The sequence below is a fragment of the Ovis aries genome, chromosome 23 (assembly GCF_016772045.2).
Source record: "Ovis aries strain OAR_USU_Benz2616 breed Rambouillet chromosome 23, ARS-UI_Ramb_v3.0, whole genome shotgun sequence".
Lineage (NCBI taxonomy): Eukaryota > Metazoa > Chordata > Mammalia > Artiodactyla > Bovidae > Ovis > Ovis aries.
The window spans coordinates 47415846-47434976 of NC_056076.1; positions in this window are offsets into that span (position 1 = coordinate 47415846).

The window sequence follows — 19131 nt, forward strand, 5'->3', positions numbered from 1 at the left end:
AGGCACTGAGAGTGAGTAGGGGTGGCCAGTGGAAAAGCAGGGCACTCACCCTGGGGGCAGCTCTGACCCCTGACCACTTATGTGGCTGCAATGAACGACTGAGATAGATTTCCGTTTCCACCCTTCTATACATGCACCAGGCTTCCCAGTCTGAGGGCCCTGAGTGGGCTACGGGTTGCTGAGCTGATATTTATCCTCTTAGCCCTCCAGGCAGCCAAGCCTCCCAGATTGGGCACCTCTGGCCTCTAGGAAGCACCCCCCTTTACCCATTGTGCTTTACAGTCTTATGTTCTGCCTGCCTTGACTTGAAAAGTGTGAAGCTCTGTCTTAGGCTACACTCAGTGTAATGTAGCAAAGTGTGTCCAGAGGCCTGGGCCCCAATCCTGGCTCTGCTCTCACTGAACAAGTGTCTCAGCCAGTAGTATTTCCTCTCCACATTACGTAAATGCCCTCTGGAATTCCGTGCAAATTACAGACGCCGGTGTTAGGAATATCTATTTAGTATTTGCGCAATATGTACCATTCTATGTCTGCTGAGTTGAACTTCCGTCAGTCAACATTCAGCAAGCATTTGGGTGAAGCCTTGTCTGGCCCTCCTGTCTTTGGTGCCTGCCCTCATGGAGCTTCCACAGTAGCTTTTTCTAGCCTTATGCCAGGAAGTGGAGGACCTGAATTCACCCCACTGCCGCTCCACTGGGAGCTGGTCCCGGAAGTCGAGTAAAAAGTGCTACCTTGCTGTGTGAAGGGCTGGAATCTCCTGACCTCAAGTTCAAGGCTAAGGGCACACACTCCACAACATTCTGACTTTCACAGTCATTTCCGCCCCCAACACACACAGGCAGATTAAAAGGCAGCAGTCTGAAACGGACTGAGACTCTTCACTGGGAGACTGTTCGGGTGTGATCACATCACCGCGTCACTGGGTGCCGTCTTATCGACATCTGGCTGTGTTCTTTACTCCTCCTCCATCCCCTCCCCACCCCTGTAGTCTGCTCTGTGTCACTGCCCAAATACCTGCTTTCCAAATAGAGCCAAGGGGCATCCCCCTGATGCAAAAGTCCGCTGTCCGTTACTCCAGCAAATAAACAGTTGTAAGCCTCTGTCTGGGGAGAATTCGGCAGCAGAATCTTTTGTTGAACGAGGCACCTTTCACGTAGAGAAAGAGCAGCAAGATAAAATGACACGTTGCTAATGATGTATTTTATGGACTGCCATCTGTCTCCGGAAAGGTCAGAGAAAAATGGCAACTTGGTTGCAGGCGATCAGGCAGCGGCGGTGGTTGGGGGGACAAATGGCTCTCTTCGGAACATGACAAGGAACCTCGGTGACATCATATAAATACCCTAATTGGGAAGTGGTCAATCGAGCGGGCCTGACTTCTGAATTTGATGTGTCAATAAACAAGCTCAAGGTGAGATGCTGGATCAATACCGCAGGACAAGAACCATCCGGCAAATTTACTGCAAAGTAATTGGGTGCAAAATGACTCAACTCAACCTTCACACTGCCGAAAAGCAAACAAACGGTCCACCCACCAGCGACTGTTTGTACGTGTCAGCGGCTGCTCAGGGCGCTCGCTGCCTGCTAATGGGTCTGGACACAGGAGCCCCCGAAAGGGCAGAACGGCACATATTCTACGAGGACGCTGACGCCAGCAGGAAGCAGCTCACAGGTGGGGAGTATAGCCCAGATGCTTCCGCCAGGATTATATACTCTTTAATTTGATAATAATAATTATTATTATTGAGCTTCCCTGGTGGCCCAGATGGTAAAGAATCTGCCTGCAATGCAGGAGACCCGGATTCGATCCCTGGGTTGGGAAAATCCCCTAGAGGAGGCAATGGCTACCCACTCCCATATTCTTACCTGGAGAATACCATGGACAGAGAAGCCTGGTGAACTATAGCCCACGGGGTCACAAACAGTCGGACACGACTGAGTAACTAATGCTTTCATTTTTATAATTATCATTGTGTTTCCATTTTTTAACTTCCAGTAGGTTGCAAAATATAGGAGACACAGAGGAAATCTTCCTGTCTATGTATCTATGTCTGTATCTTGACCTCTATCTCTATCTACTGTTGGTGCTAGTTAGCTCTCTCAATCTCTGGGTATAGGGAAAGGCAATAAAGATTCTCAGTTGCATTAACTTCAGGGCACCCTGGCCTGGATGTGGGTGGTGGGAGTAAGGAGCGTGCATGCTGCCCAGACTCAGCGGTGGGCCTCCTGCTGTACCATCTAGGCATCCAGACCTCTGAGCTGATAGGGTGAGAGCACCTGGAGCTGGCTCATATCAGCTCAGGAGAGCTGATTGCTAAGCATTCAGAGATTTTGTGATCTAGTTGTTTAACCATTGGTAGTTTAAAATCCACCAGGGTGGGAATATTAATGTCATGGACATCAGCAAATGCTCTACACCAGGTGCCCCAAGTTATTTGCTAGTATGCAACTGGGAAGAGCGTAGGGCCTGGAGGTCTGGGATCCAGGCAAGGATCCCAGGGTGAGTCCAGGGCTGGGCTGCACCCTCTAAAGTTGGACTTGCTGCTGGGCAATTACACTTCGGTAGGGGAAGCCTTAGGCGAGATGGAGAGGCAGTGGAGAACAGAGAAGCTTATAGCGAAGGAAGAAATACCATCCAGATTTTGATCACCTTCTCTGAGTGGCCCACTTGGGGAGGACTGATTGGGTTAGTGAAAGGAGCAGTGGACTGGGCATCAGAAGGCCAGCCTTCTAGACCCAGGTTGTCCTTCACTGAGTAACCCAAACAGGATAAGTGTCCCACAGATATGCCCCTGTGGATTTTAATATATTAAAATACTTCTGCACTGGCTGCTGTCTTAGTCTGTTTGGGTTGTAATAGCAAAACACCACAGATTTTGTTGTTGTTCAGTCACTTAGTCGTGTTCGACTCTTTGCGACACCATAGACTGCAGCATGCCAGGCTTCCTAATCCTTCACCACCTCCCAGAGCTTACTCAAACTCATGGCCACTGAGTCGGTGATGCCATCCAACTACTTCATCCTCTGTCGTCCCCTTCTCCTCCTGCCTTTAATCTTTCCCAACATCAGGATCTTTTTTAATGAGTTGACTCTTTGCATCAGGTGACCGAAGTACTGGAGTTTCAGCTTCAGCATCAGTCCTTCTAATGAATATTCAGGACTGATTTCCCCTAGGATGGACTGGTTGGATCTCCTTGCAGTCCAAGGGACTCTCAAGAATCTTCTGCATGGCTTATAAACAATAGAAGTTTATTTCTCACGGTTCTGGATACTGGGAAGTCCAAGATGAAGATGCCAGCATGGTTGAACGAGTGCCATCTTCTTCATTCATAGCTATCAGCTTTCTGCTCTGTCCTCACTCAGTGAGGGAACAAGTGAGGGGTGTCGCTGAGGCCTCTTTCATAAGGGCACTAATCCCAGTTGTGAGGGCCCCACCCTCAGGATCTGATAACCTCCCAAAGGCCTCACTTCTTGATACCATCACCTTGGGCATTAGGTTATCCACAGGTGGATGTGAGGGTCACAAACGTTCAGACCATAGCAGCTGCACAGACCATTGGAGGATCATGTTCACAGCACTCGTCCCTCTCCCACCTGAGACCTCTATCCCCCCATCTCCTCAAGATACAACAACCAAGCAGAAAGTGCAAGGCTTTGTATTATCACCATCAAAATGCTGCGAGGGAGGGGGCTGCTGGCTGAGGGAGCAAAGTCTTCAGGGTGTGAGGAGACAGGACGCTTGAGCTCCCTGGAGAGGGGCAGGTGGGTCATTGTCTGCAGCCCAGGGTCTCAGTGAAGACATTAGCTTGGCTCCTCATGGATGCCACATAGCCTGAGGTAAAGCACTGCACACTCTGGGCCTCAGTTATCCCATCTGTGAAATGAAGTCCCTGAGCACTGCTTGAGCTAATCACAGAAGGTGCTTAGAACAGTATCTGAGCTTTTGAGAGAGCTGGTTCTTGGACTTCATTCGATACTGCTATAATTTCACATAATACTCACAGTGGCTGTAGTAAGAATAGTTTTCCTTGTCAATACCTCCATTTTTATGATATGGAGACTGAGGCTGAGAGGTCGAATGACTTGACTATGGTCTCACGACCTATCACTGTTGGAGCCACTTGGAACCCAGCTGTTTCCTCTGTGTCCAGAATGTTCTCCAACATTCTGTTCATCCACAGGTGCCCAGTGGGTGGGAAGGGAGGATGCAGGCTTGGGAGAAAGCAGGCCTTCCCGGAGGAGCGCAGGGTGGCTAGAGGAGGCGGTCTGAGACCAGAGGTGCAGGGAGAGGGCTGCAGGAAAGTTCACGGGCTGGCGTAGCCGGGGGCAGGCTGTTTGGGCCGCAATAAGAAAATACCACAGACTCTGTCACTGTTCAGTTGCTCAGTTGTGTTCGATGCCTTGCAACCCCATGGACTGCAGCGTGCCAGGCTTCCTTGTCCTTCACGGCAATGAGAAGGAAGCCAGGTAAGCAAAGCTAGCTTCATTTCTCCCACTTGAACCTAGCTCATGAGCTTGCACATATCCATAAGGGGCAGAAAATTTAGTTCTACCAACTAGAGGTAATCTTTCCTGGTTTTGAGTGTAGTCACTTTGGGGCAAAAAAGAATAAACTCATGATTCTCTCCATTCTCTTCTTCCTTTCCCTCATCTGGTGGGGCATTCTAGTCTGAGGGAGCGGTGCATGCGTGTATGTGCGTGCGTGCGTGTGTGTGTGTGTGTATGTGTGTGACGTGTCCTGGCACTGGGAGAAGGCCTTCAGGTCCAGACATGTCTCTGGTCTGTCCTTTTTCGGAGTGTGGTCTGTCTCACCTCATCTTTGGATGTCAGTCTTTATCCCAGTAGCGCCTGCTGCAAGGGCTGTGGGTCTCCATGTCCAGTGGTCACAGGCCCAGGCAGGCCACGCAGTGTCTCCCCCACCACTCTGGTTCCCTGGCCCTTCCCAGCCTTCCCTATGCCTTTGGTGGGAGCCCCAGCCCACACATGCGTTCATACACCCCTCCCTCAACAGGCATTGCAATGCAATTGGCCCAGGAGCCTGGATACTCACTCCGACTTTGGCCACCTGGACACACAGGTGCCAGGGCAGATGCAGACCGGACTTCACGGCTCCTGCCCCACACTTCAGAAGGCCAGGGAGGTTGGCCTTCCTTCATCACCCAGTCTGCCCCACATTTGGTGCCCGTTTGGGTGGTGGGGCCTCAGAGGTGACGTCTGAGCAGCTGTCACGCTCTCCTTTCCGCTCCTGTCCCTGCTGCTCAGCCCTTGGCGGCTTCTTCAGAGCTGCTTCCTGTGTGACCTTTGGGGACTGAGTCTCCAGGGCCTTGGAGAGCTAGGAGTCAAAGTCAGGCTTCTGGGCTAAACTTCATGTCTTGGTCAAGCTTCCAAGTTTTTAAAATGAAATATTTTCAAGGCTAGCATTCTTTCAGTGATTTTAAAAAATTCACTCACCAGCTTCATTAACTTCTTTATTCTAAGCTGGTTCTATTTCCCCAATTTCTAAGACTTTCAGGGCAAGAAAGACACATGGGAAAAAGCAAAAGTCAGTTATTATTTAAAAGTATTATCCCTCTGCTGGGCAAATTGCTTAGCACAGGAGCTGGCATTTATTTGATAAGAGTTCAGTAATTGTTAATTACTATTATTGTCATCATTATATATATCAATATACATTATATTTATTATCATTATGTATTAGTTATCATTATTGTTATATCATATACATTATAATTACATATATAACAATATATATCATTACATATTGTTAGCTATCATTATCATTATATATCAATATATATTGTCATTGTATATCAATGTATCATTATATATTTATTATATATTATCATTATATCATTATACATAATTATTAGTTATTATTATTGTTATATGCTGTAAGTGCAATATATATACTATATTGAATATAAGTATATAAGAGTAAAACAAAGAGAAACAGACAATTATAATCATGCATCTGAGCAAGTGCAGGGAGCCAGGGGACTGGCAGAAAATTTGGTAGTTTTAGAAAAGGTTTCCAGAAAGAAGTGATGTGTAAATGGAAATGCAGCTTCTCTGGCCTCACTTCTCATCACTTCCTGCCCACCACCCCTTCCTCACTTCAGCCTCACTCAGCTCAGTAACCCCAGATTCACAGGGCATCCCTACTGTCCCCTGCCCTTTCCATGCTGGGGATACTCTCTATCCTGCCTCTCTCCCTTCCCCCGGCTTCAGCCCCCACCTTGGCTGCAACCTCGTGAGAGACCCTGAGCCAGAACCACCCGGCCAAGAAGGTCCCAGATTCCTGACCCACAGAAACCAGGAGAGGACAAAAGCTTGTTGTTTTAAATCACTAAGTTACGGGTTAACTTGTTACACAGCAGTAGATAGCTAATGCATTTCCACATTCTCCCTTGACTAGGATGCTCATTACCCATTCTATCACAATTTTCTTGACCCGACACATAATTCAACAATGAGAGGGGAGGTCTGCAGCAGCAAACCTGAGGGAAGAAGCCGGGAGACATGGGACCCTGGTATAGTTCTGTCCTCCCCGTGCTGGGGGCCTTGGGTCAAGACTTTTCCTCTGGGCCTCACCCTCTTCATTTTTGGAATGAGGGTTAGACTGGACCATCTCTAAGGTGACTTCTAGCTTTAATATTTGATGAAGGCTTGTGAAAATGCTTTCTGGCAACCACGAATTTTGCAGTAAGTCAGGGACTAAATCTCAGGAGTGGGCATGCCTAGTCGATGTCTCCTTCCTCTCCCTCAGGCTGCCTGAGGGGACTTTTCTGATCAGCACATCTGGCGCTGAGTGTGCAGGAGAAGCAGACAGGAGTGACAGGCCCTTCCTGAGAGCTCAGTCCTGGCCCCAGCCTCAGGTATCCCAGGATCATCAATCATACTTGTTATTTTCTTCTCTGACTTAAGAGGATTATCCAGATAGGGTATTTCGCTCATCAGTACCACGCAGCAACACTTCCATTCAGCAGTATCTCTGGGCCTGAGGACTGGGGCCAGCCAGGCTTTCTTCCAAGTCAAACACACCACAGCAACACTGTTCTGACATCCCAGAGTTGATGTCGGTACCTCTGGATCTTGGCGAGCAGGCATGAGGCTGACCGAGGGGAAAGGCAGTGTGGGGTTGAATGCTCCTGTGTGAATGACCACCTGGCCCCTCCATTCCGGTGGGGAAGACTCTTACCAGGGCAACAGAAGTGTTTTGGTTGGATGAAGCAGAAAACCAATGAGAGTGTCTTAAAGGGAGCTCCCTCCTTGCCCAAACTAAGAAATATTATGGCAGCTGGAATCAGTGAATGGCTCTGACAGAACTCCAACCTTCTGAGGCGGGAAGAAAGGGATCTCAGCAGTAGGTGTCTGCTATGTGTTGTTGTCCGGACTGTGTCTCGTGATTAGCTGCAAGGGAGGCAGAGAAAGCCTGAGTGCTGACGTCAGCAATGGGAGAAGGGAAATGCAGACGGAGGTCAGTCAGGAATGTGCTGGGTGCAAGTGACAGAAACCCAGTTTGTACCAGGATAACCTGAAAAGGAAATTAGTTGCTTCTGTCCCCAAATGTCAGGAAGGTGAGGATATGGCTGGGCCTTGAGGACTGTGAGGGCTGAAGAGCTTTGCTTGCCTTTCCCTGCAGGCTGGCTTGTGTCTCTGACAGCTCCCTCCTCCAGTCAACTGAAACCCAGCTGCTCACTGCCTCTGAAACCACGCCTCCTGGCCTGACCTTCAGAGGGTGGTCTTTCATCCTCGCTTCCAAACAGAAAGCCTAGTGAACGTCTTTGGCCCGCAAGGTTGCATGCCTCCCCTGTCTCGTTCAGCCTCGGCCAAGGCAGGTGCCCAGGGAAGGAGTGTGAGGTTACAGTGGGTGTGGGAGCAGTTCCACGAGAAGGGGAGGAGAGTAAGTGAGACAGCAAAAGTTGTCCCTACCCCAGGGGCCCAGGGGCCTCAGACAGCATGGACTTCACACTCCAGAGAAGCGAGGTAACTTGGCCTACGTCACACGGCAACTCAGAGGGAGACCTGGGCTGAAAGCTGGATCCCTGCCTCCTTCTTGACCCTACTGTATGTCTCCTAGCCTTGGTGTTCTTGCCTGTGGGATGACCCACACGTTATAGGATGTTTGGTCCAGCACTGCTTTGGACCAATGATGTGTATCTTCTGCCTGGAGTCAGCTGTTAAATCTTTCCACACTTCAGTGTTCTGGCAGTGACAAGACCTGCTGCCTACTTTGGGAAGGAGGTAAAAACAAATAGAAGGTTTAAGAGTACTAGCTATGAGTCCTTTGTGGAGCCAGAATTACGATAGGAGTTCAGTTCGGTTCAGTCACTTAGTCGTGTCCGACTCTTTGTGACCCCATGGACTGTAGCACACCAGGCCTCCCTGTCACCAACTCCCGGAGTTTATCCAAACTCATGTCCATCAAGTCGGTGATGCCATCCAACCTTCTCATCCTCTGTTGTCCCCTTCTCCTCCTGCATAGGAGTGTAAGGTGTTCATTTACGACAACTCCTGTTCCACTGTATGTCTGAGAAAATGGTTGGGGATCTTGTGTGTGACAGTGAATGTGTGTGAGATTGAGTGTGTGTGAGTGTGTGTCAGCATTGTGTGAGCATGTGTGTGTGTGTGTGTGTGTGTGTGTGTGTGTGTGTGTAACCCTTCTCCCAGAGGAATTAGAAACCCTTTTGCCGAACTGACACCCAGTGAGACACTGTGCACCAGGAAGAAGACACCTGGGTGGGGCTCCCAGGGGCAGCTCCGGCCTCTCCCATTAATCCCCAGTGTGAGTCTATGGCCTCGGAGTCAATCTTCACAAAGCGGCAGAGCCTCAAGTGTGCCAGGAATAAAGGACGGCCGCCTGGCAGCTTGTCATCCACCAGGACCCTCAACACAGCAGCCCCCCTGGCCTCTGAAACCCCAACCCTTAACCAAGGTCATCTGGTCAAAAAGAACCAACGAACCAGCCAGTCAACCAACGGGAGGCTTACGCTGTAGAACACGATGTAGGATAACCTCTGAGCCAGGGCGTTTATGTCCCCTCCTTCCAGGGCCCAGAGACATCCTCTCTGGCACCCCCATCGTCTCTCCAGCTCACACAGCAAGACTGGGTCAGCCCGAGGGTGCCCTCACCAGGACTGTATATGGAGCAGACCCCGTGATCGGTCATACTGTGGCCTCTCTGGGCAGGGATGTCAGGTGAGGTGGAGACCGGCGCTTATATTGATAGTCAGGCTAGGCTCCCAGGAGGAGGCCCTCTGTGAACGGACCATCACGAGTGGGGAGAACTTGAGTTCCACCTTCTCAGCCCTCCGCAGGGTAGAGCCCACACTGGAGTGGCACTCGGGAGACACTGGCCTAGGGTCCGGTGACCGGGGACCACTTCCTGGAGGACTTGGTGTTTGGAAGGCCATGTGATAATGGCACATAGACCAGGTGCCAGCCTTTGAGTGCCCTCACATTGACCCAGCTCCACGGTCCTCCTTGTGAGCCTCTAGGCAGTCTGACTTGCTCTATCCTGATTTAGGTATGAGAAAGCCTAGGGGATTTCAAGGACATTTACTGAAAATTTAAGGAAAGGAACAAGCATCAGAGGCATGAGCTGTTCTCATTAGACCAAGTTCAAGGGCTTGGGATGGGGCAGAAAAGGACTGGGCTTCTGACATTCTCTTCCTTTTTCAACACGATCCCATTATTAAGATAGAGCTTGTCATGTCAAATCTCTTGCTTCAACCAGGAGGTCCTGGACTTCTGATCTGTGTCTTTGATCTTCGTCAGTGTTACCACATAGTTACCCCACATTCTGTTGAAGGGAACTTAATAATAACTAGGAACATGTCCAGCCTGGAGGAGGGACTCAGGAAAGGAAAGCTGTGACTCCTACTTTAAGACTGATGTACAAGAGACAATTTAAAGACTCTGTGATCAAGAGTTAAATAAAATGTATTAAAGTCAATTATCAAAGAAGCTGAATTTGTGTGCTTTATGTGGAATTAAGTCAGTCTTATAGCGTTACCTATCCTGGAAGGCTTCCTGGAGGAGGCAAGGGAGAAGGCATCCCCATTGAGAAACCCTACTGTAAAGCAAGACAAATCCTGTCACAGTGCAGATGTGGCTACTGGACAGCCCTCCTCGTGTGGCTGGCAAGGCACCCCTCAGCATGCCTTCTTGCTAGCGGCACCTTTCTGGGCTCTGCAGAAGGTAGCTGGCAGGCTCATCTGCCATGGAGCTTTCCCCGGGGCCATTACCCGCAACTACATTTCTTTAAGAACTGACGGCCTCGCCAGCAATTTCATTTCTGCTCAAGTTTGTGTTTTCACACAAGACTGAGTTTCTATCCACCTTCAAGTGTCCTTCCCCTTTCCCATTTCACGCTCCTGTCCCTAAATAATGTTTGCATTTTCTATTAATAGGACTGTCTTGATTGTGGCTAGTCCAGCTGACCTACTTTCCTCAGTTTTTTTACTCCAGAAATGGTGCTTCCTGATTTTCTCAGCATCGTCTACCATTCAGTCATTTATTCTATATGTGGTTAGGGAGCCCCTGCTGTTTAGAGATTGCAAAAAAAAAAAAAAAAAAAGGTGTGCAATACAGCACCAGGCGTCAAAGGCTTAGAGTCTAGGGGGACCTCAAGACAAGTGTACACACCAGGGTGATCTAGTGGGTCCCCCAGTGCCTTCTGAGGGGATGGGGTGGCACTGCCCCAGAGTGTGCACACCTTCTGCTCAGACAAGGGCCAGAGTTCCGGGCTGGGAAAATTCTAGAAAGCTCAAAGGGGAAGCAGGAATTCGGTGAGTTGTAATATTTTCCTACAGGGGTGAGATCTCTTGCTTCCAGTTGCTAATTTCTTAATTCATCAAGGAGAAGAGGCAAGGGCCCAAGAAAGAGCTCGTTAGCTGGCTTGCCACCCACTTCTGCCCCCAGCCTCATCGCCAGAGGCAGGTGGGGCTCCATCCTCACCCCGCTCAGCTCACCCCTTCTATCTGGGTTGTAAGTATCTTTCCAACTGTTTCCCAGAGCAGACTCATACTCACCTCTTTGCTCATATGGTCCTTCTGTGTGGACCAGCTTTCCGTTTTTCTCCATCACTGTGATAAACTGAAAAAATTCATTTCCTTCTCACCCATCCAAACCCACTCCACACCCACTCCACACACACACACACACACACACACACACACACACACACACACACACACTTCCTGTCCTGTTGAAGTTGGACTTGGCTGTGATTTGCTGTGAATTCATGGAAGACTGAGTGTATATCTCACCTCCTTGATGAAGGGCTTGGCCATATGACTTGCCTTGGTCAATGGGAAATCAGCAGGTATGATGTTAATGTGTCTTCTTGTGCTTCTCTGATGGCCTTGAGAAATGTGTCCCTCCTTGACCTGTGATGTAAGGAGGATGAGAAACGAATGCATGCACTTGGACCTAGCCCGCAGTCGGGAATCAAGCTCAGCCAGGGCATGGGTGAGTGAATGACTGTGGCTTTAAACCACTGAGTTTGGGACGTTATGTTATGTAGCATTAACGTGGTGATAGGTGACTGATACAATCACCAATGCAGGAGTGCCTGTTTTCCCAGCATCTCAGGATTCAGTGTTGCTTCCTTCAGGAAGTACTCTTGGATTGACCGTGCCTGCATCTCTGCTCATCTATTCTGCACCATGTGATATCTCACTAACTGCCTTGTCATGGCTCTTTGAAGTTACCTCTTGCCATCTGGCGTGTGTGCTCCATGCCTTGTAACTGTGGTGTGAGCCTGAGAGGCTGGCTGGGGGCTAATGTGTCTCTTTCCTGTCACTGTGTCCCTTCAGGATCCAAGTACCTAGGAGTCTCTCGGTGAAGAAGAGTGCAGGGCAGCTCTGATGTCCCTGAGTTCTTCACCAGAGACTGACTTGGGCTCCAGGGTCATGGTCTGTGCTTCCAGTCTGTTCAGAGGCATCCTGGGTCGAGTCAGGAGAGTCACCGTGCACTTGGCCTGCTGACCTCCCCTGCCACCTGAGTTTCAGCAAAGCTACTTCCACTGCTAGACTCGGTCCCAGAAAATGCCATCTACCTGGAGTTTCCGGGCTCCTTGCCTGTCTCTGTGGGTGTGGGGAGAAAGGCCATTTCCTGGTCGATAAGGCTGTGGGCATCCTCTGAGGGGGCTGCTGTCCAAAAGCCGTTCATCCACTTCATCGACACAATTGTGAAGTTAGAAGCAGCTTCCCCTCTTGGCAGGTTCCTGCTGTAGTCCCATTGCTCCCTTTGCTTAGCCTCTTCCCTCCCTCCAGCCCGGGGAGGTGGGGGCAGAGGTCTACTCTGTCTGCCAGCCCAGCCCAAGGCCATTTCCTGCAGGAAGCCTTCTTCTCGCCCTCAAGCAGAATCTGATTTTCCTTCCTCGGTGTTTCCACAGCGCTTGATTTATTCATCTTCTCCGACACTTGAAATAATCATATTCTAGATATTTGCACAAAGCCCCTTATCTCTTCTAGACTCTGAGCTCCAACGGGGGTTGCTGGGAGGTCCCTTTGTATTTCCTGGTAGATAGAAAGTGCTCAGGGACTGCTCTTGGGACTGAACTGAACTACCCATCCCTTGCTTTCCAGGCCTCTCATCCCCACACTCCCAGGCCTCTGCCTCCTCACCCCCTGGCTCTACATGGTCCCAGGCATCCCAGTTCTCCCTGGATTTTTCTCTGCCTGGTCCTTCTTTTTCATCCAGAGTGTTTGTCATGGGCCCCGCTGTCTCCAGACCCTGCTAAGTGACAGACAGACTGCTGATGGCCCAGCTTCGGGTTCACAATACGTACTTGGTGTGCATCCTCAGTGCTCTAACGGGAAGGTATTCAATAAAAGTTCCCAGTCCCAAGTCACACTGACAGAGGAGAAATTAGGGTGAAGAGAAGGGCGCCTGATCCACACCCCCAAACTCAAGTTCACATCCGCTGGACTTTTAAAGACAGAGTAAATCCTCTGTGTCCAAACAGCCTCTGGATTCCCCAGTCAGAGCTCTGGAAGCACATCGTCCCCAGGGGAGGGAGGACACTGAAGATGCCGTGGTGGGTGCCCAGCCCAGCATCCGCCTTCCCCAAAGCCCCCACCTATGGCCAGGGGCCCAGGGAGGAGGGAGAAGGAAGCAGGCGAGGGAGTTAACCACCTTGTACTCGCCTCCTCCTGCCGTCCTCCACATCTTCACGTGCTCCCTGTCCCACGCTGAGCCCCGTGGGTGTCGAACGGTGTATGTAGTGGCGGGGCCCTTTGACAAAGCGATTCCCTCCATTCACATTTCGGTTCTCACCTGGCTCAGCTGCACACAACAGAAAACCCAAGAGGCTGAGGCATAAGCAAGTGAAGTCGCTCAGTCGTGTCCTACTCTGCGACCCCATGGACTGTAGCCTACCAGGCTTCTCCGTCCATGGGGTTTTCCAGGCAAGAGTACTGAAGTGGGTTGTGATTTCCTTCTCCAGAGTATCTTCCCGACCTAGGGATCGAACCCAGGTCTCCGCATTGTAAGCAAGATGCTTTACCATCTGAGCCACCAGGGAAGTCATTATTTCTCTTATTATTATTATTTTTTTCTTATTTCTCTCTTACTTGAAAGAAGTCCGGAGGTGGTGGTATCAGGCTGACATCAGGGCTCTGCCTCCCGGGCTTCAGGGACACAGAACCCACCATCTTTAGCCCATGACTTATATCCTCAAGGTGGCCTCATCAAAAGTAGGGATAGACAGAAAGACAAGGAAGATGAATAAGGGCAAGTGTTCGCCTTCCACTGCAGACGGTGGGCCAGATTGATTTGAGCGAACGGAAAGGCACTTACAGGGGGGTCTGAAGAGATAAGGGGCAACGATAGGAGTGTGCAGGTAAGGGGGCCATCCTTCAGGAAAGAGCCATCGGAAATGCTCCTTCCGATGATGATTTAGGCCAACTTCTAGACGGCTGACTGGTGGGACAGGGGTGTGAGGGAGGGCTGTCCTGAAAGCCAGGTGTTTCCCGAGAAGGGTAGATCTCTGGGGCTAACTTGGGATCATAAAATGCAGGGCTGGAAGGGAGCCTAGAGACCATTAGGGAATTGGTCTTTATACAGATGAGTCAATCGTATTGCCAAGGTTAAATGTGCTGCCTCAGTTTGCCTGGCTAAAGTAGTGGCAGAACCAGGACAGAACACAGGCCTTTGGGTTCTCAAGAATTGTGTGAGGACCTTTTGGAAAATGGTGTCGGGGTGACCAGGCACCGAGGGAGTGGTCAGGAGAGAGAGCTGAGGTCAACTGCTGTGGGCCACCAGCCCTCTGATCAGTATCGTCCACAGGGCCTGCCGTTTGCGTACTTTCCACTGCCGTCGATTTCTGCCCCAGGCACCCAAGAAGGAGGACACCCCTTTGCTGAACATTTTAATATCTCTTTCTTCCGCCTTTCTCCTTTGCTCTCCCTCCAGAACGCCACCCCCCTCCTCTGCCTCCATCATATTGAATCACCAGGGTGTGAAATATAATAAAGCATCGTACCATTCAATCTGTCGGCTATTCCTTAAAGGTGTACTCCAGGTAAATATCCCCTTGGCCTGTGAAAAATGAGCTTACCTGCAACAAATGACTTTGATGAACCTCAGGAGCCGGCCCTCTATCATTCTTTTCCAATTGGCTTCCCCAGCCAAGCATGGTTTCCCCGGACAAATTTGTCTTGCTGAAGGAACAGTTTCTCTAATTCACTTCCCTCCCACTGCCCCAGCTCCCCTTTATCTGGCCACCACGCTCAGAGATGTCTTTCTTCTGGAAGTCAGGGAACTCTTCGCAGTCATCAGATGCTTCACCAAGTTGATCAAAATTAGAATCCAAATTAATCAGTCCTTCCAGGAGCACTTATTGGATGTGGCAGTCGAAAAGTGGACTCAACCTGGATTTGGGAGATGGCTTTAATCCCTGTTTCGCCACTTCCTAGTTTCGTCACCTTGAAAACTGGCTTCTGCATCCCAGGTTCCTCACCTAGGACTTGGGGACAGATAATAGTACCCCATCTTCCTCCTGGACAGCGTTGTCTGAGTATCAAGCACATCTTTTACACGTGAAAATGCTTCGAATAATGTAAATCCCTGTGCAAACAGATTTCCTGTTATTACTGTGGTTCTGAACTCTTTAGAGTATATAAGAAAAGTTTGCTGATTTATTCAATAAACATTTGCCGAGTGCCTGCTGTCTGCCAGGCATTGTATGAGGCACTGGGGGTTGTTTAGGGAATAAAAGGGGCAAAATTCCTGACGTCATGGAGTTTAATTGTATTTCCTTACCATCTAGTTGTGATGACAAAGCCAATATAAATAGGGACCAACTCTAGGACAAAAACCTGTACTATGTATTGGTGAACTAAAGAATGTATCTTAAATATATATTTCCTTTATCTGAGTCCTTAATATGCTATGATGCGTAATTTATTTAATGTTTGAAACATGCACAGTATTTTCGAGCAGACGAACCTGAGGCCTGGAGAGGGAAATGATCTGTTTGCAGTCAGGAAGCAGGGCTGGGGTGAAGGCTGGGGCTCTGGAATTCCTTTGAGAGACTTCTCCTTATGCCTCTCTGTGCACGTCTGGTGACTGAACTTGCTCTGGGAGGTCACAGTGACTCTTGCGGCTGTTGTGGTCAGAGGAAACTTCAAAGAAGTTGCCTCTCACTTGTCTTTGAAGGAAAGACTTCGCATTAGCACAGTGGGCCGAAGAAGGCATTCCTGACGGTGGGGGGGCCCATGCTGGTGCATGCTGGTGGCAATGGGAGATGAGCCTGGCTGAATGGAAGCCAAGAGGGGAGCGTGCGGTCAGACAGAGGCGTGTTGCAGAGGGGCTCAAAGTGAAGGTTGGGGAAGAGTCCTGTCCAGACAGGGAAGGTGGAGGGCATCTTGTTATTAAAATAAGTGGACCGTCTCCCCGCCCAACTTTTATTTCACAGCTTCTACACAGGAAGTGTAGTTAGCTTGTCACTAGCTAGCTGAGTCGCTCAGTTGCATCCAACTTTGTGACCCCATGGACTGTAGCCCACCAGGCTCCTCTGTCTGCGGAGTTCTCCAGGCAAGAATACTAGATTGGGTAGCCATTCCCTTCTCCATGGAATCTTCCCAACCCAGGGATCAAACCCGGGTCTCCAGCATTGCAAGCAGATTCTTTACTGTCTGAGCCAGCAGGGAAGCCCTTAAAGGAAATCAACCCTGAATATTCTTTGAAAGGACTGATGCTGAAGCTCCAATACTTTGGCCACCTGGTGCAACTCGTTAGAAATGACCCTGAACCTGGGAAAGATTGAGGGCTGGAGGTGAAGGGGACAACAGAGAATGAGATGGTTGGATAGCATCACCAACTCAATGGGCATGAGTTTGAGCAAGCTCCAGGAGATAGCTAAGGACAGGGGAGTCTGGTGTACTGCAGTCCATGGCGTTGCAAAGAGTCAGACACAGCTTAATGACTAAACAGCAACAAACTAGCTGAGTGAAGCTGGGTAACTAATATCCTTCTCCTGGGCCTCAGTTTCCCCATCTGTAAGAAGAAAGAGTTGAAAGAGAGGAGTGCTGAAGTTCCTTCTAGCTCTGAGATGCCTTGACTCTGTGATTCCATAATGAACTCAAAAGCATGTACATATGCAGATCACAGCCATGCCCTGTCAGGGCTTTTTTCCTTCTTTGCTGTTGGCTGTTGCAATTTTAGATAAGTGTCCAATGCCTCTTTATTCTCAAATATAAAAACATCGTGAAGATTAAGCCATGGCCTGTCTCATAATAATCTGGGCATCCAATTCCGGCTTTCTGATGAAGCCACCTCTGTTATAAGAAAATTGGAAAGTTTAATATTTGCGAAAACAAACAAATAACTCCCCCTCCTCCTACCTTGAAGGAAGCTGAATGTTTTGGTGACTTAGTATCTCTCTTCTCAGGTTCTTGATACACAGAGCTTTATTTGGGAACATCTCAGATTTCTAGAAATGTGCTGTGGGTACAGCCCTCATTTGTGTCTAGTCTCTCTTTTTAGGGTCAGAATCTGTGATCTCCATAAGAGTCTGAGCCCCCAAGGTCAAACCTTAAAAAGAACTCACATAGCTCAGATTAGTAGTTACAGAATTAACTTGAGCCATTTTCATGGACCACTTGTGCAAAATGATGACTAAATGATGGTGATGAGGATGATCAAACACGTTTTGTGCTGACTGTGAGCCAGGCAGGTCCTACACACTTGACTTGCATTAATCCATCTTCCTCACAACCTGTAGGGCGAGTGCTATTGTCATCGTCAATTTTAGAGGACCAGAGAGGTTAAATGGGTATTTATTTCCTTTTCTCCTTTGCTTTTCACTTCTCTTCTTTTCACAGCTATTTGTAAGGCCTCCCCAGACAGCCATTTTGCTCTTTTGCATTTCCTTTCCTTGGGGATGATCTTGATTCCTGTCTCCTGTACAATGTCACAAGCCTCCATCAATAGTTCATCAGGCACTCTGTCTATCAGATCTAGTCCCTTAAATCTATGTCTCACTTCCACTGTATAATTGTAAGGGATTTGATTTAGGTCATACCTGAATGGTCTAGTGGTTTTCCCTACTTTCTTCAATTTAAGTCTGAATTTGGCAATAAGGGGTTCATGATCTGAGCCACAGTCCGCTCCTGGTCTTATTTTTGCTGGCTGTATAGAGCTTCTCCATCTTTGGCTGCAAAGAATATAATCAATCTGATTTCGGTGTTGGCCATCTGGTGATGTCCATGTATAGAGTCTTCTCTTGTGTTGTTGGAAGAGGGTGTTTGCTATGACCAGTGTGTTCTCTTGGCAAAACTCTATTAGCCTTTGCCCTGCTTCATTCTGTACTCCAAGGGCATATTTGCCTATTACTCCAGTTGTTTCTTGACTTCCTACTTTTGCATTCCAGTCCCCTATAATGAAAAGGACATCTTTTTTGGGTGTTAGTTCTAAAAGCTTTTGTAAGTCTTCATAGAATCATTCAACTTCAGCTTCTTCAGCATTAATGGTTGGGGCATAGGCTTGGATTACTGTGATACTGAATGGTTTGCCTTGGAAACGAACAGAGATCACTTTGTCGTTTTTGAGACTGCATCCAAGTACTGCATTTTAGACTCTTTTGTTGTCTATGATGGCTACTCCATTTCATCTAAGGGATTCTTGCCCACAGTAGTAGATATAATGGTCATCTAAGTCAAATTCACCCAGAGTTCCAAAGAATAGCAAGGAGAGATAAGAAAGCCTTCCTCAGTGATCAATGCAAAGAAATAGAGGAAAACAATAGAAGGAGAAAGACTAGAGATATTTTCAAGAAAATTAGAGATACCAAGGGAATATTTCATTTAAAGATGGGCTCAATAAAGGACAGAAATGATAAGGACCTAACAGAGGCAGAAGATATTAAGAAGAGGTGGTAAGAATATACAGAAGAACTATACAAAAAATATCTTCATGACCCAAATAATCACAATGGTGTGATCACTCACCTAGAGCCAGACATCCTGGAATGCAAAGTCAAGTGGGTCTTAGGAAGCATCACTACAAATAAAGCTAGTTGAGGTGATGGAATTCCAGTGGAGTTATTTCAAATCCTGAAAGATGATGCTGTGAAAGTGCTGCACTCAATATGCCAGCAAATTTGGAAAACTCAACAGTGGCCAGAGGACTGGAAAAGGTCAATTTTCATTCCAATCCCAAAGAAAGGCAATGCCAAAGAATGTTCAAACTACCACGTAATCTCACATGCTAATAAAGTAATGCTCAAAATTCTCCAAGCCAGGCTTCAACAATATGTGAACTGTGAACTTCCAGATGTTTAAGCTGGTTTTAGAAAAGGCAGAGGAACCAGAGATCAAATTGCCAACATCTGCTGGACCATCAAAAAAGCAAGAGAGTTCCAGAAAAACATCTATTTCTGCATTATTGACTATGCCAATGCCTTTGACTGTGTAGATCACAACAAACTGTGGAAAATTCTTGAAGAGATGGGAATACCAGACCACCTGACCTGCCTCTTGAGAAATCTGTATGCAGGTCAGGAAGCAACAGTTAGAACTGGACATGGAACAACGACTGGTTCCAAATAGGAAAAGGAGTACATCAAGGCTGTATATTGTCACCCTGCTTATTTAACTTATATGCAGAGTACATCATGAGAAA